This window comes from Pteropus medius, unplaced genomic scaffold, assembly GCF_902729225.1.
Source record: "Pteropus medius unplaced genomic scaffold, Ma_sr-lr_union100, whole genome shotgun sequence".
NCBI lineage: Eukaryota > Metazoa > Chordata > Mammalia > Chiroptera > Pteropodidae > Pteropus > Pteropus medius.
In genome coordinates, this window is record NW_024355990.1 from 2,315,017 (window position 1) to 2,340,833 (window position 25,817).

Sequence of the window (25,817 nt, forward strand, 5' to 3'; positions counted from 1 at the left end):
TGGCTGTTTGGGAGCTGGAACCTTCTGGACTTGCTGGGGAGTTAAACATGGGGGAGGGAGGAGGACGGGGTGAGGCTGGCTTTCCATCTGGACGTGACCGAGGGGCCTGGAGGGGCCGTGGGCCGGGATGAAAGACCGTGACGAGCTCAGCGTGGGGACGTCAGGGGCTCTGCCTTGGACATGTCACCTTTGGAGTGTCAGGCTGGCTGCTCGTGACACAATCCCTCCCAGGAGCAATGGCGGGAAGCGGATGGCGGGGGAGGCGGGCTTCGGACTGGGTGCGCGGGGCTGGGGCGTTGGCTCGGAGGTGGCCGGCACAGCTGTGGGAGAATACAGTGTGAGCAGGACTGTGGGGGTCAGCTCCAGCTTGTCACCATTGCCTTGGGACAGACCGAGCCTGCCCCACCCCCATGGCCACACCCCACACCTGCGGCCAGGCAGAGCTCAGGTGCAGGTGGTTTTAACGAAAGAGCAACAGAGAGCCCCATGCTGTTGGGACACCAAATGAAACAGGTGTGCACCGCCTGACCTCAGCAGAGCAAGTGGTTTGGGGGTGTCCCCTCCTACTGCTGCTTCTCTCCTGAGGGGAAGGCGGGGCTCTGCCCTGAGGAGGAGTCTGGCCAGGGAAGGGTGATGAGTGTGATCTGGAGCCTCCTGCCCACCACCGGGCCTTCCCACAGGTGCACTGCAGGGCGGGGTAGCAGATTTCCGCCAGAGGGAGATGAGCTCAGGGGCAAAAGAACAAGACATCTGAGCAGCACAAGCAAAAAAAAAAGGAAAAGGAAAAGAAAAAGCAACAAACAGGGTCACAACGGTTCCAGACGATTCCAGACGATTCCAGATTCTGTCGGAAAGAAACAAGAATAAGAAAATGCACACGAAAAACCAGGCAGAAGCACTAGGCGTTGCAGGGGTTTACTGGGATGAGAACGCTTCGCATGGACGCGAACCGGACACGGACAGCCGAGGAGGGAGCTTGGGCTCGGGGGGCCGGCTCCATCAGTCTGCCCAGAGGACAGGGGAGCACGGACGAAGGATGAAGGAAAAGCCGGAACACGGAACACGACGGGGAAAGAAGCTGAACTGTTGCCGTCTGGGTAACGCGGGCCCTGGAGAGAGAGACAAAGATGCAGGAGAGGGGGCCTCTGAGGAAGACGGCGGCGTAACATCTCCGCGGCTGAAACGGAGCGAAAGGTACACGGCCCCAGGTTAAAAGGGTCTTAGAGCACCGAAGAGGAGAGATGGGGGCGGGGCGGGACTAGACCTGCGCACGGAAATGGAGCATAAGGAAGAGAGGGAAAGTTCTGAGGGTTCCCAGGGCCGGGCGGACGCCGGACGCTGGGATCTCAGCGGCAGGAGGACCGCGGATGGGGACGGAGACCGCGGCGCGCGCACACGCAGCCGGGCCGCCATCCACGCGAGCAGGCGCAGTAAAACCCCCGTCGTTCTGGACCGTGCGGTCGAGGGAAGAGAAGAAACTGGAGCTGTCAGGGTTGCAAAAGAAAGGAAGACGACTTTCCGATGACGTGGCCATTCGCACAGGACAGTTCGCCGCATCCGCAGAAGCCCTTCCGGAAACGGGGGCCGGGGGAGCGGCTGACGCAGGGTCAACACGCAGAGGTCAGTTATGTTCTGTACACCAGCAGGAGGAAACTAGAAAACGTGATTAAATCATAATTACTTAGAAGGTATTTATAGTAATATCAAAAAATGTCAAATGCATGGGAATAAAACAAATTTTAAATGTTTATCGTGCAGGCAAAGCGATGAACTTCCGTTAGGTGTAAGTAAAGGAGCTCTAACAAATGACTAGGAAGCCTTTATACCTTTAAACACCATCTCCCCCACCTCGATCTGTGTCGCCCACAGCCTGTGCGATTCTGGTCGGCATCCAAACGTAGGACCTGGCGAGGTGACTTTACAGAAGAGCGAGGGACCAAAACATCCAGGGCCCAGAAGGGTCGCCCCGCTGTGCGTCAGGGCTCACTCTGAAGCTGTAGTAATGAAGACTGTGGTGTCACGTGGATGGACCCATGGCCAGTTCCCGGAATTCCCAGAAACAGGTCCATGTACTTGTGAGACTTTGGCCTGTGTTGGAGGTGGCACTTCACATGGGGGAGGAGGAGACAGCGGCTTTGGTAGGCGAGGGGAGTTGACAGTGACGTTTGGTAGCCCTCGATTTAATTCGTGCTCGGAGATGAGGTCACCAGAGCTCGTCGGGAGGGGTGGATGCCTCTAAGGATGCAGCCACTGGCACTCGGGACTCTTCGTTTACCGGCTCAGCTGGAAACACCCAGAACTCAGGGAAGACCCTTGCGTTTGCACGTGAGGCCCTGACCCCTGGAAGTCAGGCAGAGGCGAGCGGGGAGCCCTGCTGCGGGAGCCCCCCGCGTCCAAACCCGCGCCTCCACGTGGCCGTGTGGTCTGCAGACCAGCTCTCTGAGGCCTCTCAGAGACCTCGCTTGTCGTTTCTTTTCCTTAGAGACGAGCCGATCGATGGAGTGTGTCTTCCTCGCACCCCCGTCACCGCCCATGGGCCCTCTCGGGGGGGAGGGTGCGTGCCGGTCCCGCGCGCCTGCCGAGGGCGGCGCCGTGAGCAGGGCGTCTCAGTAGCTGGGCGTGCCGACGATGTCACCGTCGCTCTTCCCGTGCTCTCCGCGTGTCCCCTAGCCTTCCCGCGCACCTGCTTTCGCCTCGGTAGGATGGACCGCCAGGTCCTGCCTGGGCTTCCAGGGAGAACTCCCGAGAGCATCCTTTTGTTCACTGCCTGGCGGTTCCTACGCACCCCGAATTTAGTATTAGGGGTCGATGCGCAGCAACCCACGTGGCACCGAGTCCCGTGAGAGCCCAAGGAGAGAAGTGGGCGTCTCCAGCCTGCTGGGGACCTTGCCCAAGAAGCCAGGTCGTATTTTCTTCTTCCAGTTTCGGAAGAGCCCCCGGCCTCGCGTGCCGTCGGCGAGGGCGACCCCAGTCTGGGTCCCACCTAGTGGAGAGGTGGCCGGGCCAGGCTTCTGCAGAAGGGCAGGCCGTGCGTGGCAGAGCTGGGCTTTGACGGATGGAGGCCTTCCGGCCCCTCCCTGCCTTGTGCAGCGGACGAGGCGGGAGACGCGACACCCTCAGCCCGATTCATGTCCTTTCTCATTCCCTTGTTTCCTTTCCTCTCCTTCTTTCTTCCTCCATGCCTCCTGCCCGCCTTGCTCCTGCTCCCCGCTTTGTTCACTAGAACTTGGAAAGCGCGCAGAGTCCTCCGCATTTAAGGGCACCTAGAGAATTCGCCTGCAGGCCAGCCGGAGAGGGCCGGGCGGAGGGGCGCTGTCCACACCCAGCTCCGGGTCCCCCTCCCTGCCTCCGCACCCTAGCGGCCGGACGCCCGGGACCCATGCCGCCTAAGTCGCCTTAGCTGCACGTGCGGAGCGCGGAGACCGGGTCACTGATGGCGGTGTGGGCCGGGCAGTGGGCAGGACGCCGGGGCGGCGCGAAGGCGGGCCGCAGACGCGCCGGCTCCTCTCGACGCTGTGCACGCGCACGCGCACGCACGTGTGCGGGGCCAGAGGTCGCGTGTGCCCCTGCGCACAGCCGCACACGTGCGTGCCCGCGTTCCCGTGTGCACACACACAGACACCCAGAGCCACGTCGAATCCTCTCTTCACTTGACTTTTTTTGGGGGAACAACTGCCAGAAGCCAGAGGCTGTAATTGCCCGGTTTGAACGCAGGGCCTGGCGTGCAGGTGTGACTGTGTCTCATCTCTCAGATGCAGCGCTAAACTCAGGGCCTCGCCATTCCGAGAGGTTTTCGAACAGGAAGTCGTGGTGTTTGGGGCGGTTTTTCCCCGTTTCAGTATCCCAGTTGTTTATAAATACCCCCCCTTCCCAGCCCTCTCCAGCCTGCTGACTCTGAGGAATTGGCTTTCGTGGTTAGCAGCGAAATCCAGATGTTCGTTACAGATGTGTTCATCTCTTTCTTTTCTTCCCTCTTTTCTTCATTCATCCAGTAAAGTCGGGCCCCCGTGGAACGCTGTGCCTCCAGGCGTCTGCCAGGCCGTGTCGCGAAGCACCAGTAATTACGTGCTCATCCCACACGCGGGCTCCCGTTAATCACCCCGGATTGTGTCGCTTCTCAGATGTGCTGGGACGTGCCGTGAAGTCACGCCGCCCCGTCCAGCTGGGGGGCGTAAAGGGGAGCACACGCCATCTTTACACTGACTCCCCCACCCAGGGCCCCGGGCGGCAGGACACGGGGGGGTGCGGTTTCTGGGAGGCGGGGCTTGCGGCGAGCAGGCGGGGCTCCCACGCGCATTCCGTGTTCATGGTCAACAGCAGCAGGCAGACGGCGGCTGAGCGCCGGTGGAGGAACGCAGGGACAGTCAGAGGGGGCTCTGCGCCTCCTCTCGCTGTCCGCCCCGAGACGCACGCCTGCCCCGTGTTGGCCGTGCGGGAACGTGGGTGCTGGGAATGGCGCTCACGCCCGTGCCACCCGGTCCATTCGCTTCACGCCTGAGAAGCTGCGACTCGAGCAGCTTGTCTGAGGCCACACGAGTGTCAGGGCCACACCGGGCGCAGCTCCATCTCTGGCCGGCACAGGCCGCACCCCCCAGGACCCCGCTTCTTACAGGGCGGCCCCGGGCCTGCGGCATTGGCATCACCAGGAGCCGTGTTGAAATACAGATTCTCAAACCCACACAAACCCACCGAATCAGGAGCCCTGGGGGTGGGGGCCCGGCAGTCCGGTTTCACCCACCCGGCGGGGTGCCAACCCCCCTCACGACCTGCGTTTCTAACAAGTTTTCGGCTGCTGCTGCTGCTTCTGGTCCAGGGACCTCACTTTGAGAGCCAGTGCTCTGGATAAGGGGTCCCCAGCCCCGGGCCGCACAGCAGGAGGTGAGCGGCAGGTGAGCCGCTAGGAAAGCTCCCCAGCGCCAGCATCACCGCCTCGGCTCCGCCTCCGGTCATCAGGCGTGAGAGTCTCAGAGGAGCACCTGTCCCTGGTGCCACAGAGGTTGGGGACCGCTGTGTTAGATCACCGGTTTTCAAATGTTCCGGAAACCGTCCAGCCAGAAACTTACAACAGCCTGCGGGTTGAGGAGAGGCCAGGTAGGAAGAAGCAGGTCTTAGCTGGCCCTTCGCTTGTGTTGGGGCTCACGGGAACAGCGGTGTCCTGCAGGAAGGGGTCCTTCAAAATCTGAAGCCAAACGCACCTCATTCTTCTTTTCCCCCCGCTGGGGTTGAAATGCGGGGATGTGCGTAGCGATTTTAGTTCCAAGAAGGATGGTGACCAGCACCCTGTGACTTCCCTGCTGGGCGGGGCGCTGGACCCCTCGGCGAGCAGTCTGCTGAACCCGTGCAGGTGGAAGCCACCTTTCGGTGCACGGAGCTCTTGAGGCAGTGGCAGTGAGGGCGGGCTCCAGGCAGGTGACTCGCCACGGATCCGAGCGCAGTTCTGGAAAAGCCGTGTCGTGGGAGCTCTCCTCCATCCCACCTCAGCCCCCCCGAGATTCCAGGGAAGGGGAGAGCGTCACAGACTGTGGCAGTAGAAGCGTCCCAGCAGCCTCCCTGTCCAGTAAACTCTGCTCTCGGCAGCACCGCAGATAGCGGCCAGCCTGCCAACCCGGGCCCTGTCCTGTCACTGGGACGGTCGGGAAGACCCCCGCTTCCTGCCACTGCATCAGGCTGCCCGGAGGGGCGTGCCGGCAAGCACGTGACCGAGCCGCGACCATGCAGCAGAGGGGCGCACGTCTGCCAGCTCCCTTTCTTTGGGGTGTGGGGTGAGACGTGTGCGTGTGAGATGCACAGGAAAAGCTCATGCATTTCCTCGATCTGTACGTGAACGTGCGTTCCTGGAAGGCGCCTTTGCACACAGGCGCGTGTGGAGGCACACACTGTGGTTCAGGTGCACGGGCGCAGACACCCCACACTGTGGGCCGAGTGGGGTTCCTGGGTCCCGATGGTGCCAGGGTGCTGACGGGGGCTTGTCAGGACCTGTGGTGGCCCCAGCTGTCACTGAGGTTTTCACCGAGTGAGCGCAGTCTGTGCCTTGCCAGCTGCAGCCTTGGGCCTGATCACAGGGGGTGTGGGACGGTGCTGGACGGCTGAAGTCCGGGCGTTTCGCTCCTTATCATGCCTGTTTAATGACCTCCCGAAGGCTGGCAGCCACCAGCAGGCCCTAGAACCCCGGAAAGTTCTCCATGGGCGCTCATTACCTGCATTTCCTCGTTATTGGGGCCACAGCCCCGTCCAGGTCCCGGCCAGTGAGCTTCCTCTCAGGGGAGCCAGGTTCCGTCCAGGCTGGGCTGGGAGGGGGAGCCATGGGGTCTCCCGAGGACCGGACTGTTCTGCGTGCAGGGTAAGGTCAGAGGGCCAGCTCGGAGGACAGAGGAGGGGACAGAGGAGAGATTTGGCCCTGGGACCGGGCACCTGGCCCCTCACTCTGCCCCCGTGTGCTGCTGGGCAGGGGCTTCTGCTTTGGGGGCCCCAGTTGTCTCATCTGGGAAACTGGAGTTTGGATAAGCAGCGGGGGTGTTGCAGGGTGACACGAAGGGGCGCATGTGCCACTGCGGACGCGCACGCGGGAGGGGCAGTCCGGAAGGCGTCTCTGACGTGGTGCAGGCGCATCGGCGGGGTGAGGAGCAGCGGGTCTTGGGTCTTGTCTTTCTGCGGGGAACCAGTGGATGGTGTGACAGTGAGAACCAGGCCGGGGTTTCTGGAAAACCCCAGTGGGGGATGGGAATGCCTAACTTCCAGGTCCGCACTGCAGGCAGCGCAGAGCTCAGCGGGTCCGAGCCTGGGCGGGGAGGGGACGGGCTCAGGTGCGGGAAAGGGAGTTCTGGGTGGGGACCAGGGTGCCCACGAGGGGCAGGAGAAAAGCAGACGCAGCCCTTGGTGTCCCAAGTGGTGATCCGGGACGGGAAACGGGAACCGACCCGGGAGGCTGGGGGTGCCGTGCCCGGGAGGGCAGGCTGAAGCCCTGACTCACATCTGGCCAGGCGTTTAACCTCCCGAAGCCTCAGACGCCACTGCAAGACGAGGTGACGATGGTGGCGTCTGCTCGTGGGGTCGAATGAGGCGATACAAGGACGGTGCTGGGCTCAGTGCCTGGCGTAGGTTCAGGTGAATAGCAAGGCTGAACGGTGCATCTGCAAACAGACGCACACGCATGCACGGCACTCCGTGTCTAGAGTCCCACCAGGGTGAGGGAGAAGTCACATGCAGCGGCCTCTGACTCTGCCCTGGGCACCTCCCCTTGGTCATAGATAGGGGTCTCCATCCACTTTGATCATAAGTGAGGCATACACGTACCGATCACCTGTGTGTGGGCTGGGCTGGGGTCCCAAGGAGGTGAGAACCTGGACCCAGCCCGCCACGTTTTCTGAGGGTCTCCTCTGCTGAAGGAGAGGCTGCCGCGTGCACCGTCCCTTACAGCGTCTGGACACAGCCGGACACAGCATGGCACCAGTCACTCCGGGAGCCTTGGGAAGGGACTGGCCAGCAGCCTTGAAGGCCAGGAAGGCATCCATGGGAGTTGACATCTCAGCCGGGTTTTGAAGGACAAGCGAGAGGTCTCCAGCTGAGAATATTCCAGGCAGGTGGAGTGATGCATCAAAGGTCCTTGGGTCCTGGGAGCCCAGCTCGTTGGAGGACACGGCGGTGTCTGTGTGGGGCGGGCTAGGATGACTTGTGAGAGTCACGACACTTGCTGTGTGGGGTTTGTGCATGTGCGTCTTTGAGCTCCGACACCCCGTGAGGCGGGTCCGTGAGGCTGGGAAAGTGTCTCGGGCCCAGACCGTGCTGGTCCCTGAGGGTCCCCAGGGAGCTCCGCCTTGGTCCCGCAGACCTGGGCTCTGGCAGCGAGGGGCTCACAGGCAGTTGCAGAATTCAGGGTCTGTGTCATGTGCGCCTTGTTCTTGGGGACGTCTCTGAGGGTCCCACGAAGGTTAAGAAGCCCCCCTGGAGGTAACGGGGGCACTGAGGTGGTCAGGCAGCGGATCCGGGGTCCGAGCTCGGAAGCTGCTCCTTCAGGACGCAGGCGCGATGCCAAGGGCAGCAGGGAGGCCCACGTGGGCAGGGTCAGGTGCACGGAGCAGAGGCGGTGGCACCACAGTCACGGCGACCTGCCGGGCACGAGGAGGGAGGGAGAAGGGAGAGGCTGACGTGACTGTGCAGAGTGGAGGCCGTGGAGGGTGGCGGTGCCATCGCGGGGCTGGCGGCGGGGAGGGTCGGGGTGAGCGAGGTCCCCTCGGGCACGTCTCCGCGTGCCCGTGTCTCCCAGGCAGCTGCCGGGAGGGAAGAGGGCGGTGAAGGCTGCAGCTTCGGAAGGAGCTGGAGGTGTGGGGAAGGGCAGAGGTGACAGGGACAGAAGACGATGGAAAGAGACACGTTTCGAGGGCCGCGTGACCCACAGGTACAAGGCAGCAGAAAAGAGGCATGGGCAGGACTGGTCAACAATCGGGTCTAATACGGAGGATCTGTCTGCGACTGGCGGAACCTGGATGGGGTAGGCAGCTGGGCGCCTGGCCCTCGGGGGCATGGAGGGGAGACGGCCTTGCGCATGGGGAGGGGCGGTCCTGGGAAGGACACCCCGGGGCCCTGGAGGCTGAGGAGATGGAGCCGGGGCTGGGGCGAGCGAGAGGGGCAGGGACGGGGAGGGGTCCGAGGAGCGTCGAGGACCCGTCCTCCGGGGGCCGGGGCTTGGTGAGGTTCGGGAGCAGCGGTGCGTGTGCGGCAGACAGACTTCTGGGGTCACGGCGCGTCTTTTCCCGAGAGTCTCTCCTCTTCTCCCTCTGCCGTCCCCTCCGGGCACTTCCGTCCTCGAGCCAGGACACGGGCCACCTGGGTGACGCCGAGGTTGGGCGGCTCCCAGCGGGGATTTGTCTCCCGTCTCTCCTCAGACTGCACTTGGTCTCCGTTTTTCTCTCGGGTGACACGGCATCACGTGTTGATTTAAGGGATGGGGATTGTTCAGCAGCTCCTGGTCTCTGGAACGGAATGAAGTGAAGTGGTCGCAGCTCACACGCCTCGGGGGGCCAGCGTGGGCTTTAGGACGGGAAGAGCCCAGACTGCGGCTTTTTAAAAAATGGAAACGCCTTTAGGAGAGAAGCACGTCCCCAAGCTCCTCGTTGGCCGGCATCGCCCTTACTGAGGCTGCGAGGTGACCAGCCGCACCCTTGATGGGGCCCCTGAGGGTCTTCGTGCTCCTCAGTGGCGTTTGCGGCCCCCCGTCTGTCTGTCTGTCGGTCTCTGCCCTCCGCCGTCTCCTTCTGCCTGTTTCCTGTCTCTGTCCCTCTGCGGTCTCTGTCTCTTTCTGCCTCTGTCTCTCTTCCCGTCCACCTGCCCTCCCCAAACTCCCTTCTCATCTTAGCCTATTGACTGAGGTGCTGCGGGCGGCGGGGCTCGGAGGCTGTAACTGGCCTTCGGCCCCAGCACCCTGGGGATCCCTAGTTATTCCCTGTCCTCTCTCCACCCGAGGCAGTGTATCGATTTATCACAAACGCCTCTCCGGCAGCTGCACTCAGCCTGGTCCCTGCTTGGCTCAGTAGCGCAACCAAATAAAAGAACCACAGCTGGCCCCCCCCTTCCCTCCCAGGGCTCAAATCTCAGTCCTGAGTGGCCGGACCGGTTTCCAGCTGGGACACAGAATGCAAAGCAGAGGGCTGCAGAGGAAGACGAGGACCTGGCACAGGGTGGGGTGGGGCTGGAGGTGCTGGTCTCACCCGCTTGGCCTCCAGGTGGCCACCCCAAGGTCGGGGAGCGGTACACACACACACACGTAAGCACCTGTGCACACGTGGTGCACACAGTTCTGGGGTTCATCTGATGGTCCATTTTCAGGGTGTCCTAACTCCTTAGCTGTGGAGGGAGAGTCGGTCACAGGCCCACTGCCCCTGGGGGGCGGGGACGGGGGGGAGGAAGTGGGGGCCTCTGCACTCGGGCCTGGAGCAGAGCCCGGCTGGAGCAAGTGGGTTCTTCCACGGGAAGCCCGGCGAGAAAGCAGGGCTGCGGTCGGGGAGCCGGACTCGAGGGCGGGACCGGTAACCACCCCTGGCGCTTCTTCCCGGGGGAGGCAGGGGAAGAGGGGCGGGGCGGGGCCACAGACGGAGCCTCTGGGGTGAGTGGCGACAAAGCGGGCGGGGTGCCCGAGGGCCCCCTCAAGCCTCTGTGTGCCCAGCCACAGCCGGGGCGGTGGCATCAGTCCCCCGGCTGGTGAGTCAGGACGTGCCCATGGGGTCTGCGAGCCTTCCGCCAGGGAGAGGAGGAGGGGACGCGGACCTGCAGTCGCTGCTCGGTGACGTGGCAGGCTTCCAGGCGGGAATTGTCCGGGGCGATCTGAGTTGATGGCGAGACTCTGTAGCTGTCGGCAGTAGAGTGACCCGCTCATACCTCCACCCGGCTGGGGGGCAGCTCCCCAGCCGGAGTTCTGCCAGGGCGGAGGGCGGATTCGGGTACATGGCCCTTCATAGGGCCCCTGGGACAGTCATCATGGAGGCCACATTATGTCGAGCATTAACGAAGGCGATGATAATAAGAGGAATAACAGTAGAGCAAGAGGGCGATCGGTTTCCACGGAGAGCCGGTGGGCTGGAAATGACGGGGCCCACGAGTCCTGTCGGGCGGGAGGGCTCGGTGCAGGGTCGGGGCGGGTGTGGACGTGCCGGGAACAGATGCCATGAGCCGGCCAGTCCGGGACGTGATGGCGGGCACACACCCCCCGTTCCTTCCTGGCCACCGCCTGGGGTGCCCGCCGATGTGGCCCTCTGCCCGCCTCGTCCTCTCCCTGTCCCGGAGCCTGCGCCCTTTGCCGCCTACCGGTGCCCTGTCCCTGTCCATGTCCCTGGGCGGCCACAGTTATCCCTGTGCTGCTCGATCGAAGCCAAGGATTTAATTTCACAAAGTGCAGGCACGAGCCATTCATCAAGTTCACGCTGTTTCCACAGGTGAAGCCAAATGGCTCCGGCTGGAGACAGGTCCGCTCCCTCCTGGCTCGGGCCGCAGCGTGCTCGGGTTCCAAAGCTTTAGAACTTGAGGGTCTTGTCCAGACCCACGCTCAGCCAGCACCTGGCGGGGTCGGCCGCAGAGACCCCGACGCTGTCCCGGGCTGTGCCCTTCAGGATGGCCATTTAAACCGCGAGTTACGATGAAATGCGATGGGACGTTGGGCTCCTCGGGCACGCCGGCCACCTTGCAGATGCTCAGACACCACGCGTGCTGGTGACTGTGGAGCTGGGCAGCTCGGCCACAGGCCGTCTCCATGGCCGAACCACCTACCGGGCACATGGGTCCAGAAAGAGAGGCAGCTCCTCCGTGAGACCTGCCGTGACGGGCAGTGTGGGGACCCCGTGCCTGCGTGCTCAGCAGAGAGCAGCTAATTCTGCAGCGGGAGGGGATGAGTGGGAGGCTTTATAAGGGGTGTTCGCCCCTGCTCACCCGGCCAGCCTCGTCCGCTACCACGCCCCCAGCTTTTCCACTCCAAGCTCACGGGGGGACGGCTGGCCTGCTTCCTGCCCGTGTTTGCATCCACCAGGCAGGGCCCTCCCCGCTGACTACCTTCTATGCCCATAAGACCCAGCTCAGCTCAGTGCAGCCTCCTGCAGGATGCCTTTCCTCAGCAGCCAGTGCCAGGCCCGGCCCTGTGCTCAGTGTCCGCACGTGTGAGTGAGAGGCGGGACAAACAGGCTTTATCCAGGCACAAAAGCCGCAGGTAGCTCCCGGGGTGAGGCAGGCAGAGCGGTAGTTCCTAAAGAAAAGATAAATAACAACAAATAGGAGCTGGAAGGAAAAAAATGCCTCTGAACTGCTGTTCTCAGCCACGGCCTGAGCTTGTCCCAGTTAAGGCCTGAGTCCAGGACACTGGTCAGCTGGGTCATCACCCCTGAGCTGGGCGCCATCACTAAGGTCCCTGAGCCTCCGTCTCCATGAGTGTCAGGCTCCTGGCAGGAGGGGGTGCCCCCTGATGTCCGGGGTCTTGGATGAGTCTCAGCTTGTCCCCAGGGGGTGAGTTCTCAAAGGCTCTGCCAGTGAGCTGGGCATGTGTGGACCAGACGGAGTGGCCAGGGAGAGAGGATCGGGAATTTCCGAGGGAGGGCAGAGCCCCACGGAGGGACATTGTCACCGGTGGCCGTGCTCAGAGCAGCCTCCCAGGAAGGCAGGCAGTGAGGACAGACAGGCCCTGAACACAGCCGGGTGACAACGGCTTGATCCCAGCCTGGCTACTGCTTAGCCGTGTGGCCCAGAGAAGGTCACTTAACCCCTCTCGAGGCCTCCTTTCCTCAACTTGAAAGTAACGATAAAAATACCTCAGGTTTGCAGAGGGCTGTGGTCAGAGTAGCCAAGGTAGAAACGCTCTGTGGACTCTGAGTCCCGTGGAAGTGCGAGCGGCCCGTTCACCTGTTGACGGGGGTCTTTCCCAGGGAGCCGGGGCCGGGGGGTCAGAGCCGGGGGTCCCCTGCGCATCTCCGCATTGCTGTGTGGGCTGGGCCCGGCTCTGCCACACCTTCTCTCACCTTTAGGATAGGAATGAGATTGTCATGACCGAATGTGGCCAAGGCACCCAGTTCAGTGGCCCAGGGCTGGTGCCCCCAAGGCTGGTTCCTCTCCCTGCCCTGTTCTCATAAACATCACGCCGCGTGGGCTACAGGGAAGGTGCGGGTGCTGTTGCTGCCTCCCTCTGCGTGGCTCCCGGTTGTCAGTAGACCTCAGCCAGACCAGGTCCGCGCAGGGGCCGAGGAGGGAGGCACGGCCGGCCCCTCCCGTCTCCTCAACGCCAGATGCAAGAAGTCAGGAGCCACAGGGGGCGGGGGCTGCCGGGGAAACGGTGATGGGGAACCAGCTCTGCCAGGCATAGGGTCCCACTCCCGGCCGCCTGTGCCCCCGGCACCTTTGGCAGCCCTGCTCTGGGGTGGGGGGGCGGTAAGGGGGAAGCACCCAGAAAAATGTAATTGACGTCCCCCCTTGCAGTTCTGACTTGGGCTTTTCGGCAGGAGGAAAGGGCTCCTGATTGGAATCTGAAGAGGACGGTGAGTTATAGGGATGCACGCTGTTCTTGCTGCCTCCTGCTCGTAAATCTACCCGCTCCGTGAGCGCAGATGGTCCATTACCGTCCGTCACCCGGGGTTCAGCACCGACAGCCCCCGGGCGGGTTCCCCGAGGCTGCTCTTCCCTCCAGATGCAGGGTCTGACTGCGGCTGGGCTGGGCACAGCCTCCCGAGCCGCTGCAAGGTGTGAGCGGCCCAGACGTCGGGGGTCGGGAAGAGACAGACAGCAAATGTCCAAGAGGCCGGAGCTCAGAGCAGGAGGCAAAGCGGGGCGGGGCAATGCCTGTTTTGTTGTCCTCGTGGTTTTTATTATTTCGTTTTTGAGGGACAGCAGGTGGGAAGGGATGGGTCTTGAGTGACCTTTTCAAGGAGCTGCCTCCATCCCAAAGATGCGTGGAGGGTGGAGGCCGAGGGGCCGTTTGGTCGAGGGGATCCAAAGGCTGGGTAGTTGGCGTTTGAGGATGAGCAGATTTCTCACAGTCCTTCTGAGTTTAAAGCTGTATGTTTTAATGACACGGCCCACGTCGTCCCCCAAATTCCTACCCGGCTTGGGCCCGGGCGGGCTGCCCAGACCTGCCTGTGGACCTCCCGGGGGAGCCCATCGCTTTCTCCCCAGGGCAGGCCCCGGAGGGGTCAGCTCACCTGCAGCCGTGCTCGTCCAGCTCCATGCGCCCTCATGGCTCCTCCCTGTGTGGGTCGCACACGGCGGGAATGGCGGGGGACCGCTGTGGGGCCGGGGGACCGCTGTGGGGCCGGGACACTGCTATGGGGCCGGGTGAGCTCAGGCCTCGGCGTTCCCAAGAGGCTCCCACGTGGTCTGCACAGCGCTGTGTGCCTGGCATCTCAGACCCCTCAGCCGGCTGAGTGTAGCTCACTTCTGCGTCCCCTACAGACCTCCCTCTGGGACACCTGGGAGGAGGCTTCACTGTCGGGCCTGTCCCTCCCCAGAGGACCGCCCTGGGGACCGTGACCGGCCTGGGCCTGTGGGCTGCCTGGCCCTCCCCCCACTCCCTCCCTCCCAGAGGCAGAGGACCGGGACCAGGCTGCAAGGCTGGGGAGTGAGCATCTGCTTCCTATAGGTGCGGCCTCGCTCTGCCAGGTGGCGCCTTGTAGCTGCGCTGCGGGGAGTGGGGGTGGGGGGTTCCTGCTGTCTCCTCTCCGCCCCTCCCCAGGCCTCCCTCTCGGATGGGAAGGCCGTCTGAGCAGCAGAGCTGCGGGTCACAGGCCAGACACCTGCAGGTCATCCGCGGAGGAGCTGCCCCCAGGGAGGCGGGAGGGGTCACATGTCCTTGCCCCAACAAAGGGGGTGCCTGGGGGGGGTGGCTGGAGCCACTGCACCTGCTCACTAACCTTTGAAAATGGAGTTCACCTTGGAGGCTCCGCTGGGCCCCTGGGCCCCCCGGAAGCTAAAGCAGCACCCCTCCACTCACTTGCCAGGCGTCAGCCCGCTCCAGGGCCACCACTGGCCTGTGGCAAATTGCTCGGAAAGCAGAGGACGCGCTTCTGTGCGTCCCCCTGGGAGTGACAGCCACCCGAGCCCCGACAGCCCTCTCCTTTCAAGCGGGGCAGGTGGCAAGTGGTACCTTCCTCCCCTCTCGCCGTTTCCCCGCTGCGGGGGGCCCAGAGAGGGTGGCAGGGACGGTCCCCACCACCTGTCAGTCCCCGGGCCTGAGCCGCCTGCCAGCGCAGGGGAGGGGCAGCTGTGGGGCAGGCGCAAACAGCCCCCACCACGAGGGCCCAGAGGGCAGGGCTCTCCCCGCCCCCGCCCCTGTCCCCCAGGCCGCGCCTCAGCATGCAGAGCTTCTGGAAGCAGGCACCGGGAGGTTTGCAAATAGCCTGGAAATACAGGACCCTGAGTTCTCACCCCGCCTCGCCCACCGGGCAGCCGGGCATCTGCCCACGCCGTTGGCCCCTCCACCGCCCGCGTCGCTGTGTTAACGAGCTTGCATTGCGCGCGTGCTGGTGCGCTGAGCCGTGCCCCGTGGCCACGGGCGGAGCGTGCCTCTCAGCAAGCGGTCGTCTCTGGCCGGGCTGAGGAGTGCCAAGCAGGAGCACCGCCCCCTCCGCAATCCTGGCAGCGTCGGCACAGGAGGACGGCCAGGGGTGAGCTCCTCACAACAGAGGGAGAGTCCAGTGGGCGGGCAGGTGCGGCCACCGGGTGCCCAGTGCCTGTTGGCAGCCTCGCAACCACCTTTACAGGTCCTTGGCTACAAAACGTGCTGCCTCACCATCCCCCGAGGCGCCAGGCGAGGGGCGTGGGGCTTCACGGCAGGCTGGACGCCCAGCATCTGGCTCTGGCGTCTCCATCCCGGACAGAACCGCCCTGGGGTCTGCAGCGGACCTGGCAGAGCGGCCATCCCCCATCTGGGCACCGCAGTAACAACACAAGCGTTGAGACACCCCCACCGCCCCAGCCTGTCCGAGGTCTGGACAGCACAGGAAGCGGTGGCAGGCCCTCTGCAGGGGCACCCCTGTGCTGGGTGTCTGTCACACGTTATTTCCTGTGTGTCACAGGATGGCACCGAGCTTTAGGGAGCCCGAGAGCTCCCTCCAGCACACCGTGCCTGTGCTTCTCACTGTCTAACCACCGGCTGTGACGAGTGCGGGGCTAGCCGTCTACGCCCACTGCAGCCCAAGCCCATGAGCTGCTCAGGGTGCTTCGCAGTTGGCTGTGTATACAGTCGGTGCTGGAGCTGGGCAGGGGCGTCCGGGTGGGGCGTCCGGGTGGCGCTTTGGAACCCGCAGCACCGCCACGTGACCCACAGAGATCACAGACCCCCTCTGGGACCCAAAGACAGCTCTGCACGTTCTCCCCCGAGGTCGCATGTGTGCGCAGGCGCGGCTGCAGCTCTGCGGCCGAGGGCCTGTCTCGGTGCCGTGCCAGGCACCGGGGCACCTGCCGCTCCATGCTGCATGGCACGTTCCGGGAAAACAAGTTTCTCTGAGAAGCGGCTTCTTAGCTCTTCTATCCTCTGTCCCCAGCTGTGACGCTCCTCGTGGGGAGGGGAGAGGGAGGGCACCGACTCGGATTGCGGCCCGCTGGGTGCCAGGCTCTGCCGGGAGCTTTGCCGGGGCTCGCTGCTGCGTCCCGTTTAATGTCCTGGCACGTCCCGCCCGGCGCTTCGGCATCACAGCCTCTGCGAGGCCATGACCTCCTCGCCTCTGCACGGCCAGGCTGCTGTGCAGACCGCTTTCCCGCTCCCCCTCTCCCCTCTCCCCCTCTCNCCCCCCATTTGTCACTGTCCCCAACGCGCAGCTCAGAACCCACCCTTGCCAGCATGCCCCCTCGTACCTGTCTGCACCCATCTCTTCTCTCCGTACCCCGACGGTTTCGATAAGTCACCATGGATGAGCGTGTCAGGGTGAGCACAAGTCAGGGGAAGTGAGTTTCAGTTTTCCTCCGGGATTGGGATTCAGACCCCTTAAGGCCAAGCTCGTGGTTTTCATTCTTGCCACCCGTGTCCTCACCTTGCAGGTGTCCGCGCTGGGTCAGCTCTTAGTAGCTCCGTCCTTCCTCGGTCCCCCTCGGTCCCTCCTTCGTCCCTCCTCCGCCCCGACGTTTCTTCTCTGCGGGGACGCGGGCTACACAGCTCACGCACAGCACGTGTCTGCTCTGCGTGGGTCACTTAGACACGCACGTCTCCACCCGGTGCCTCGAGGCGCCGTGGCGTCCGGCCTGGCTGGGTGGGTGTGTCGCGGCCTTCGGGGGAGTCAGGGCCCCGAGGAGGAGGTCGGGGGTTGGCTGGGGGGCCCCCCTGGGCCCCCCCAGGCCCTGCTGCAGTAGCAAGGGTGTCCCCGCTTTGCGTTTGTTTTGTTTCCCCGATGTTGAAGAGTTGGCATTTCACAAAGGGACGACACGAGATGGGGACCCCAAGGTCACTGGCCCTTCGTAGGTGGGGGTGCGCCTTTCGAGGGCCATGGAGTCCGTCTGTGTCCTGGGCCGCAGCGCCTCATTCGAGAGCAGTGAGGTTTCAGGCCCACCCGTGTTCTCAGCCCGGGCTGTCAGTCGGGGGCCGGGTGTTCCGGGCGGGTGGATGTCGGCAGAGGGTGACGAGCATTGTGATTCTAACCACAAAGCGCCTAAACCACCAACCAGCTACCTAGGAAGCAACTAGTTGATAAGGGAGAGTTCTACCTCCTCGACCCAAGAAGGCACAAGTCTTGTTCCCTCCTGGGTGTCCAGGGCAGAAAAATGCCCTTTTCTAGAATGCTCTGCCGGACGCAGCAGCGTTGCCTCCCATGGTTGCTCAGGCCTCGCTGGCCGGGAGGACCCCAGCCCTCTGACTGGAAGCCAGGCGCGCTCGCCTGCACACGTGGCCCGGGCGAGCCGTGAGCACGGCCTCACTCCGTTCTCGCTGTGCCCGTTCCGAGGTCGGGGTGCGTTCGAGCCTGCGCCTCCAGCGTGGTCCACTGACCTGATGCGGAATCAGTAGCAACTTCCTCACGGCCGCTTTGTTTGGAAATAAACGTCTGAAATGGGGTGCGTTCGGTCTGGCTCTGTGGACAGACTGCAGACCTGGTCTGCGCTTCCTGCCAGGCTGCTGACGGGGCGGCCTGGAACATGTGACAGTCCCGAGCCCCGGTCCCCTTGCCTGAATGACGGTGGAGGCAGCGGGCGTGGCTGGATGGGGGTTCAGGGAGAGAGCAGAGGGGAGAGCCAGGCACCCCATCGGTCCTGCGAACTGTTAGCCCCTTTTGTGTGCGTGCCCTGCACATGTGTGTGCATCTATGCGGTAGGATGTGTGTGTGTGCAGGCTGGGCACTCAGACACTTAGAAGCTGGGATTGCCAAGTAAAAGTACAGGATGCCTGGTTAAATTCTCATTTCGGGCAAACGATGAGTCATCGTTAGTGTAAGTAATCCCAAATGTTCGTGCTCTGTGCTTACACTCAGAATTGTGAACCATCTTTTGCTGTTTATCTGAAATTTCAGATCGAACGGGGCATCTGGTCATTTTATTTGACCCTAGCCGGAGCAGGGTTTGTTACTCCAGCTGTGAGGTGAGCTTGCGGGAGCAGGTGTGCGGGGACCAGGGCCGTGGTGGCCTTGGGGTTCGGGGTGCACGAGGCAGGGCCCCACGGCTGCTTGGCCCAGCTCGCCAAGCTGAGTTCCCGAGTTTGTGTTTGGCCTGGTGACTCCTTTTCCCCTTCTCGCTTTTCGAAGACCCTTCGACTGTGCTGGGCAGAACCGTGACCGCAGACGGCCCTGGCTGGGAACAAGGCAGCAGCCCCAGCCTCGGCCCTGCGGGGCGGCCCAGGCTAGGTCTCCCCGAGTGTACGCTGGGCCACGCGGCTCACTGGAGTCTGCTCACCAGGCTCCACCTGCTCCCCAGCCCAGGCCCTGGGTGGCATTCCCTGAACCTTACCCATTTGTTTCACGAGTGACAGCTGATCTCCCCGAAATGGGACCCAGCAGAACTCAGAGCAGCTGCCGGACAGCTGTGAACCCACTGCACAGCCACGGCCTCCTTCTCAGCCCTAGGACCCCCACAGACCCTCTACCGGCGCTAAAGCACCCCCTTCCCCTCATCTGTTCTGCACCCCCCAGCCCTCTCCAGTTTTTACTTGGCGAATTCTGCCCCGGTTCTGCCAGCCTGCTCCGTGGGCGCTGGCGGTCCTGGCAGAGTCTGGTGCCAGCAGCAGGGCGCACAGCAGCAGAGGGAACTATCGGAAATGGAATCGCTTCCTCCTCTGCAGGCCCCCCCAGCTCTGCCAACAGACCCGGCCCCTGCGGAGTGAACTGCGTTCAGTGCCATCTCGTTTTTAGACGCTTCCTCCAGGGTTAGCTCGGGAGGCTTCTCCCCCAGCCCCTTCCGTGTGGCCTCATTTGCACGATGCCCTCAGCGTGGCGTCGAAGCGACTCCGTCAACGTTTCGTGCGTCTTGCTCGTGGCGCACGTGGGCCCTCAGCGACCTCCGGGGCGGCGGGCACGCGGCCGCCCGCAGACACGCCGGGCGTATTTTAATTGGTTGGAAGCTGTTGTCGTCGACCACAGAGAGGTCCCTCTCCTCGAGCGATGGCCTGGAACTCGATCGTGCGGCTTCTGTTAGCTGGCAGCACTGGAGGTGTGACCCCGTGTGGGCAGAGCCAGAGCCGGCACACGTCTGCCCACCGCGAGGCCCCCATGGGGGACGGGACGTACGTGGAAGTACAGTCCAGCCGGCAGCAGGTCTCAGGGGAGGTCGTCCTGACCAGTGCCGGCCCCGGAGGGCCAGGTCCCCAGCACGCCCGCAAACCCATTGGGAGGCAGCTAGGACTCAGCCCCCTAACGCACAGGCCCGGCCCCGCAGCCCACCCTCCCGGGCTGCCATCTCCCCCACTGGGAGGATGGGCAGAGGCGGCCGTTCACGGCAGGCTCTAGGCTCCCTCTCTGCCTGAAGACGTTGGCTTATGGGGGGGAGGGGCGGTCAGCGCCCAGAGCTTCCTGGCGCCCACTCTTTGTGGGGAAGCTTTGCCCAGGGGACTGGGGCGCTGTGCTTGCATTTTCTAGGGGGAGGAAGGTGGGAGCAGCCCCGAGTCCTCGGAGACACCAGTGGTCTCGAGTCCAGAGGCTGAGAGTCTGGCTCCGGCCGGTGTCCTGCGGCCGGTGGACAGTGTCCGCTTCCGGTCCGCTCGGCAGGCATCGGAGGACACAGCTGTAGACGGGGTTGTTGTCCTGTAAATGCTGCGTGTGGCGGGGCAGGCGTGGCTCCTTCCCGCCGCACGCGGCTGCCTGTGTCCCTCGTCTAGTCGGCCATCCAGGTCACCCGCCAGCGAGAGTCTGTCGAGCCGCCGCGCATCAACCACCACGCCGCCCGCCCCGCGGCCACGTGCGGGTCATCACAGTCTCTTGCTCCCCCGACGGGCTTACAGTGTAGCCATGCTCGTCCCAAAAACAATTTTTGGAGAGTGTGGATAATTAAGGTAAAACAAAGTGAACGTGTTCTGCCTCCTCTGCCGCCCCCAGGCCGCTCTGAGCATCAACCTGGGGACCTGAGCCTCGTCCCTCGAGAAAGCGTTCGCGCACCTGTAACCGTGCACCGCCGACCCTCATCTGTCTTCTGAGGTGCACCTGCGACAGCTTCCCGCGGCTCCTCCCTGCATTCCCGCCCACTCCTTGCATCTGCCCTGTAGAGATCTGTCTTAGGGACCCTCCCTTTCCCCTTATCCTGCTCCCTGAGAAAGCCGCCTGCGGGTGTCCCCGCCTGCTCCTGGCGCTTGGGCTCCGGCTCACTGGAGACGTCGTGCCCCGGCTGTGAGCGGCTGGCTCTCGGGACATCCCAGGCCTGGATGACAGCTCTGCACCACGTCGGACTGTCCGTGCTCCACCGTCCCCACCGACACCGAGGTGGCCGGTCTTGGCCATTGTGCCAGAGGAGAGCTGACGGGTGGCCGCTTGCTTTACCCCCGTTTCTGTGCGCCTTCCTCTGTTCGTGGCCAGAGACGGGGTTCTGCTGACTTCTGGGCATCCCCGGTTCCGGCTCTCTTTTTTCTTGCCCTCGGGGAGGTGGCCGGTGCCCCGTGAAGATTTAGGGCAAAACGTGAAACCATCCTGCTTTGTAAAAAAGAAAAAGAAAAAAACATTCGCTGATGTCTGGACTCCCCTGTCGGGTCCCCACTTCCTGTGCCCACTTGTGAGTGACCGTGACCTCGTGGCTGAAATGCCGAGCAGCCCGCAGCTGGGGCGGACCCCTCGCTGCCCCTGGCAGGACCAGACCCCCTGACAGTGAGTGGGGTGCAAGTGAGGACGAGCAGCTGCCTCTCTTCGGCGGCTAGAGACACTCGTGTTTGGGGGCAGGGGAGCCCCTGGGCTGGGGGAGTATCTCACGAGCTTGAGCACGTCCTCCCCAGGGGGAAGCCGTCCCGCGGGGGCCGAGGATTTCCTGCGGAAGCAGCGGCTCTGGGCAAGCGCCAGAACGGCAGACCCCAGGCCCGGTGGTCGGCACTTCACACTCTAGCTCCAGTCCAGCCCCCGCTCCCACCCCCCGCCCCGAGGGTGTTACTGGGCCTGTCATGTCTGTCCCCTCCCACACCCGGACGTCTGGGGTGAAGACCCAGGCCGATAAGAGGGGGGGGAAACGGGCCCAGGCTGTGATGGCTGAACGAATGAGTGAGTGAATGAATGAATGATGTGTGGAACCCAGTGCACTGGGCCCACTCTGCTGTCTTGGGACTTGTGCTTGGGAAGCGTCTGGGTCCCCTGTCCCCTCTCTGTCACCTCGCTAAACAAGCCCCGACGTGGGGTCCGGCTGCCCCCAGCCCAGCCTGCTGTGCCCCCATTGATGACGCCGCCCACACGGAGCCTTGTGAGGGTTCGCACTGCGGATGGGGAGACCGAGTCAGCACTGGCTGAGCCTAGCCAGGGGGGCACAGTGTGACAGCCCCAAGCCGGGCTCGGGAACCAGAGGCCCTGATGGCATCCGAGCGCAGCCAGCGTGCGGACGTGCCGCTTGGGGCAGGCCCCCCAGGGGGGTGTTGAGCCTCCTTTCCCTCTGGATCACTGGGAGGGTTGGTGGATCACGGCACGGCAGAAGGGTCCGAGAGACCGTCCCATCCCGAGCCTCCGGCCCGAGCCTCCCGCCGCAGCCTTGTGCGTGCTCCGGCCCGTGGGAGACCCGGCCACAGCCCCAGAATGGCTCCTGAGGCCAGTGATGTCTTAGGTATGCAAGACCCCTGTGCCCGGAGGAGCGAGGGACCCCCTGGCCTGAGCCAAGTGTGCCACATGTAACGGGGGCCATGTCCCCATCTCAGGAAGGGTTCTGTCACCTGAGAGCCATCCGCCGTCCGCACTCAGGCCTGGTCCCTTGGCGGCCTCGCCCAGCCCCGCTGAGGATGACCCCGCTCTCCCCTGTCTGTGGCAGAGGCTCTCCAAGCCGCTTCTTGTAGAAAACCTGAAAACCTGCATTTTCCTCGGCTCCCCTCCCCCCCTTCCTGCCCTCTCTGTTGTCTGCCTACATTCTTCCTGGTGTGCCTAATTCTCGGGCTGCGGTGGCTTTGGGGACGCGGCCCCACCTCGCTGCACACACCCAACCCTGCGAATCGATTCCAAAACGATTAGTTACAGTACAGCAACGCTGCGAACTGGTGTTTTGCTGTGCAGTTATTGATACATCATCAGATGTGAGAAGCGACAGGCAGGAGGGGGAAGGGGAGGGGGCATGGGAGTGGGGGATGGAGGTGGGGACGACTGTCCTGACGATGTCAGGGGGCGTGGCTCTGACAGCGAGAAGTGGATTTAGAGGCCCAAGTGGAAGCCCGGGCTGGGCCGGGCCGGGGTGTCACTTTACAGAGACTCGGCGCCCATGTGTTCCTGACTTATGGCCGCAGCCCCTGTTCCCAGGCAGATGGCGCCCCCATGGCCTCCTTCCCGCACCCCCATGTGCCACTGCAGGGCACAGCTCCTCCCCCAGAGCGGGGGCTGCAGGCCGTGCAGGGCATGGGGCGGGGGGCAAGGCATTTATGCTTCTGTTCGTGAAGTGTAAGCTGCAGGGACCCAAATCAGTCAGCGTCCTTGGCAACTGAACCAGTAGGACCTGTCTGTGTACCTACCTGTGTATACACGACTGTCTGTCAGGAGATGGAAGGGTGGGTGAGTGGTGGGTGGATGGGTAAGATCGATGACAGATGACAGATAGATGATAGATTAGATAGATGATAGATAGACATAGACAGATGATAGACAAAGATGATAGATAGATGATAGGTGATAGGTAGATAAATGATAGATTAGATGGATTATAGACATAGATGACAGATGATAGATGATAGATAGATGATAGACATAGACGATTGATAGATGATAGACATAGATAATCGATAGATGATGGACACAGGTGATAGGTAGACGATAGAGATTTGTTTAAGGAATTGGCCCAAACACTGACTGTGGTGGGGCTGACGGATTTTGATGAGCGAGGTTAAGCATCTGGGTGAACTTCGAGGGCTGTGCCCACCAGAAGCCCCTGTTGCCTCGTCAGCCCCACACCCCTGGAATCTAGCTGGGTGCGGCTGAACCCGCAGGAAATGGGGGTGGTGCTGAGCTTTATCCCCAGTGAGGCTTCACCGACTCGAGGGAGGGGCGGGGGCCGTGCTGGGTGTCATGGACGGGTGTCAGTCTGGTCATTGCCCGTCTGGCCCCACCGCCTCCTGGCACCCTCCCGCGTGTCCTAGCGTCCACCCCGGTGTTGTGGGTCTCGCCACGGGAGAGTGGCGGAGGTGGGGGCATCTCGTGGCTTTCCCTTGCGTGATGCTGTCTCATTCACGGTGCAGACGCTGTTCCCATGACACCCCGATCAGGAGTGCGGGAGAGTGTGTGTCCCGCGGCACTCAAGATTGTCAGAGACTGAAAATGTTCTGTTTTCTTCCTTACGTGCAGCGTTGTGGGACCTGCCCGAGGGCAGCTCAGCCAGCATTCCCCCGAACTGGTCGTCTGGCCCACAGGCTGGAAAGCCGCCCGGGAGCTGCTCTCTGCAAACAGGTACGTGCCCTCCCACCGAGCTGTCCCCTCCCGTGCCCTCTCGTGTGCTTTCTGCCCCACCCGGTGCTGGCCATCTGATCCAGGGCTTCTCAGGCTGGGCCAGCGTCTCCGGGGGTGAGGCCTGGAGGGGTGTGGGGGAGCCGCGCCAGCTGAGGGGGGCCCATACCTGTCTCGCCACTCGGTTCCTGGACCCCTCACACCTGTCCTGCCCCTGTCCTGTCACTACAATGCGAATCAGCAGGTGCGTCATAGTTAGTTAATAGCCTGATCAGCCGGCAGGGGAGGTACGTGGGTGAATAATTTCGATTGTCCTTGGGTTGCCTCAAATCTCCCCCCAGCCTTTTCGCTGAGCTCCCGCACACGGGACTCGTTTACATGCGGTGCATCCCGCCTGCTGCCTCGCCGTTCCCTGCCTGGTCCAACCTGGGCCGGAAGCATCGGTGACGACCAGGTCCCTTCCCATCAGGGTCCGACTCCGGCACAGGTGGTGAAACGCTCTGCCACGGTGTCCGGGTTGGTGGCTCTGGGCCGATGGCTCCCAGCTCCCCATGGCCCGCCCTCTGCGCCCCGTTGAGGCGGGCTCAGTCCTGCACCGGGCTTGGCGCTTGTGCTGGGCGCATTTCCCTTTCCAGGACGGCCGGCCTGTTAAGAGCACCGGCTGAGGTTTCCTCCTCACTCAAAGGCCAACTGAGAAAGCGGGTTAATAAACACCAAAGAACAGGCCCTCACGAGGGCCTGGGGCCGAACGCTGTCCCAGGTGTTTGGGAGGGTGGCCGGCGGGCCCAGACGGGGTCCTCCTCCTGCCGGCGGGCCAGCGGGCGGGTCAGAGGGCCTCCAGCTTCCATGGAGGACGGACGAGGCACTGGCGGGGAGGCCTTGGGGCACTTCAAGAAAATGAACGAACAGAGAGAGACACTGGCCAGGATCGGCAGGAAAGGGCCGCAGCTGGTGGGGGAGCCGGGTGGACGAGGGCGGGGCGGGGGGCCGTGACGAGGGGGCCGTGTTAGGAGCACACCGCCCAGCCTGGGTGTGGGACCGTCCGGGGCGCTGCCCGGGCAGCCCAGGGCCGCTCTCCCTGCGGATCCCTTTCCCTGACAGCCCCGTCTTGCCGGTCACCGTCGCATGTGTAGCCGATGCAAAATCTGCCCACAAAGCGATGAAGCACGCGTGACTCTGGCATCCGTGTGGTTGTTACGTAATGAAACGCCCGAAGCAAACAAGAAAACCGAGATCAGACTGTGCGCGTGCGTGTGTGCGTGTGCGTGTGTATTGACGATAGTGACTTTTTTTGGGGGTGGGGGGAAACTTTAAAAACATTTTGCTGATGACAGGTCATTTTTTGAAAAGTTCTTTTGTATTCTCCTCCTGCGTCTGGGTGCCGGGAGCCCTATAAATCCCGAGCTGTGGAATCCGGCTGTGTCAGCAGCCTGCGAAATGAATTGATATTAAACGCAACAGAAGTCTCTCTAATTCACCTCGGCTCTGCCTCTGCCCTCCTCCGGCCCCTCGACTCCCCCTCGGCTCTCCCCAGCCCCCCGCAGCTGGAAAGTGAAGGAATGGCGATGGCCTCACAACGGGAGTGACGCTGGCCCCTCTGTCCTGAAAACGCGCATTAAATGTCACTTACAAATGCACACGCTTTTCCACGGCCCGCCGCAGACAAGTACCCCCAGACATGCCATGCACCCCCGACACTCCTGAAAAGGATCGCGGCCACTCACGGACAGATAGGCACCCCCAGACATGCCGTGCACCCTGCACTTCCCGACACTCTGAGAGTGGACTGTCACTCACAGGCGTGTGGCCGTCCTCACACGCTCTTGGCTCGGGTGCATGGAGGTGCCCAGTCACTCCCCGAGCCCTGAACAGCCACTGGGCCCCTGTTTTCCTTGGGATTGTGTGCAGCGGGGGCGGGGGGGAGGGGCGGCGGGAGTTGGGCGAGAATGGCCGAAAACCCAGGGGAAAACTTATAAAACCAAACGTAAACCAGCAGCTCCTGCCCCTTCCGTTGGCACCGTGCCTCGCTCACACTCGGACCCCACGGTCTGGGATCTGGGGTCGGCGATGCTTACCCCGTATTGCCCCCGGGGAGCCCCCTCCCTGCCCTGAGCCGGAAGCCATGTGCTGGAAGGGAACTGGCTCCTGGCCGGAACGTGCAGAGAGAGCGAGGCCTCCCCCTCCCCGTCCCTTGCTCACCTGGCCAGGCTGTGCATTGACGTGTTTCCTCCTGACCTCCCCACAGACGCATCTGGGTCCAGGAAGCCAGACCTGGCACCTGTGCCTCACCCTTGGCACGTTCCAGCGGCCAGGGTCCAGGAAGTCCGCTGAGGGCGGGCAAGG

At 63.2% G+C, this 25,817-nt stretch overlaps 1 protein-coding gene across 1 annotated transcript in view; it reads left to right on the top strand.

The window, feature by feature from the left end:
• The window catches only part of RBFOX3 (RNA binding fox-1 homolog 3), a 307,062-nt gene that overhangs the window by 144,778 nt on the left and 136,467 nt on the right, over window positions 1-25,817 (top strand). The window contains exon 3 of the mRNA XM_039859861.1: window positions 23,376-23,477. The gene's annotated coding sequence lies outside the window, so the exon portion shown is untranslated. The remainder of the gene's footprint in view (window positions 1-23,375; window positions 23,478-25,817) is intronic.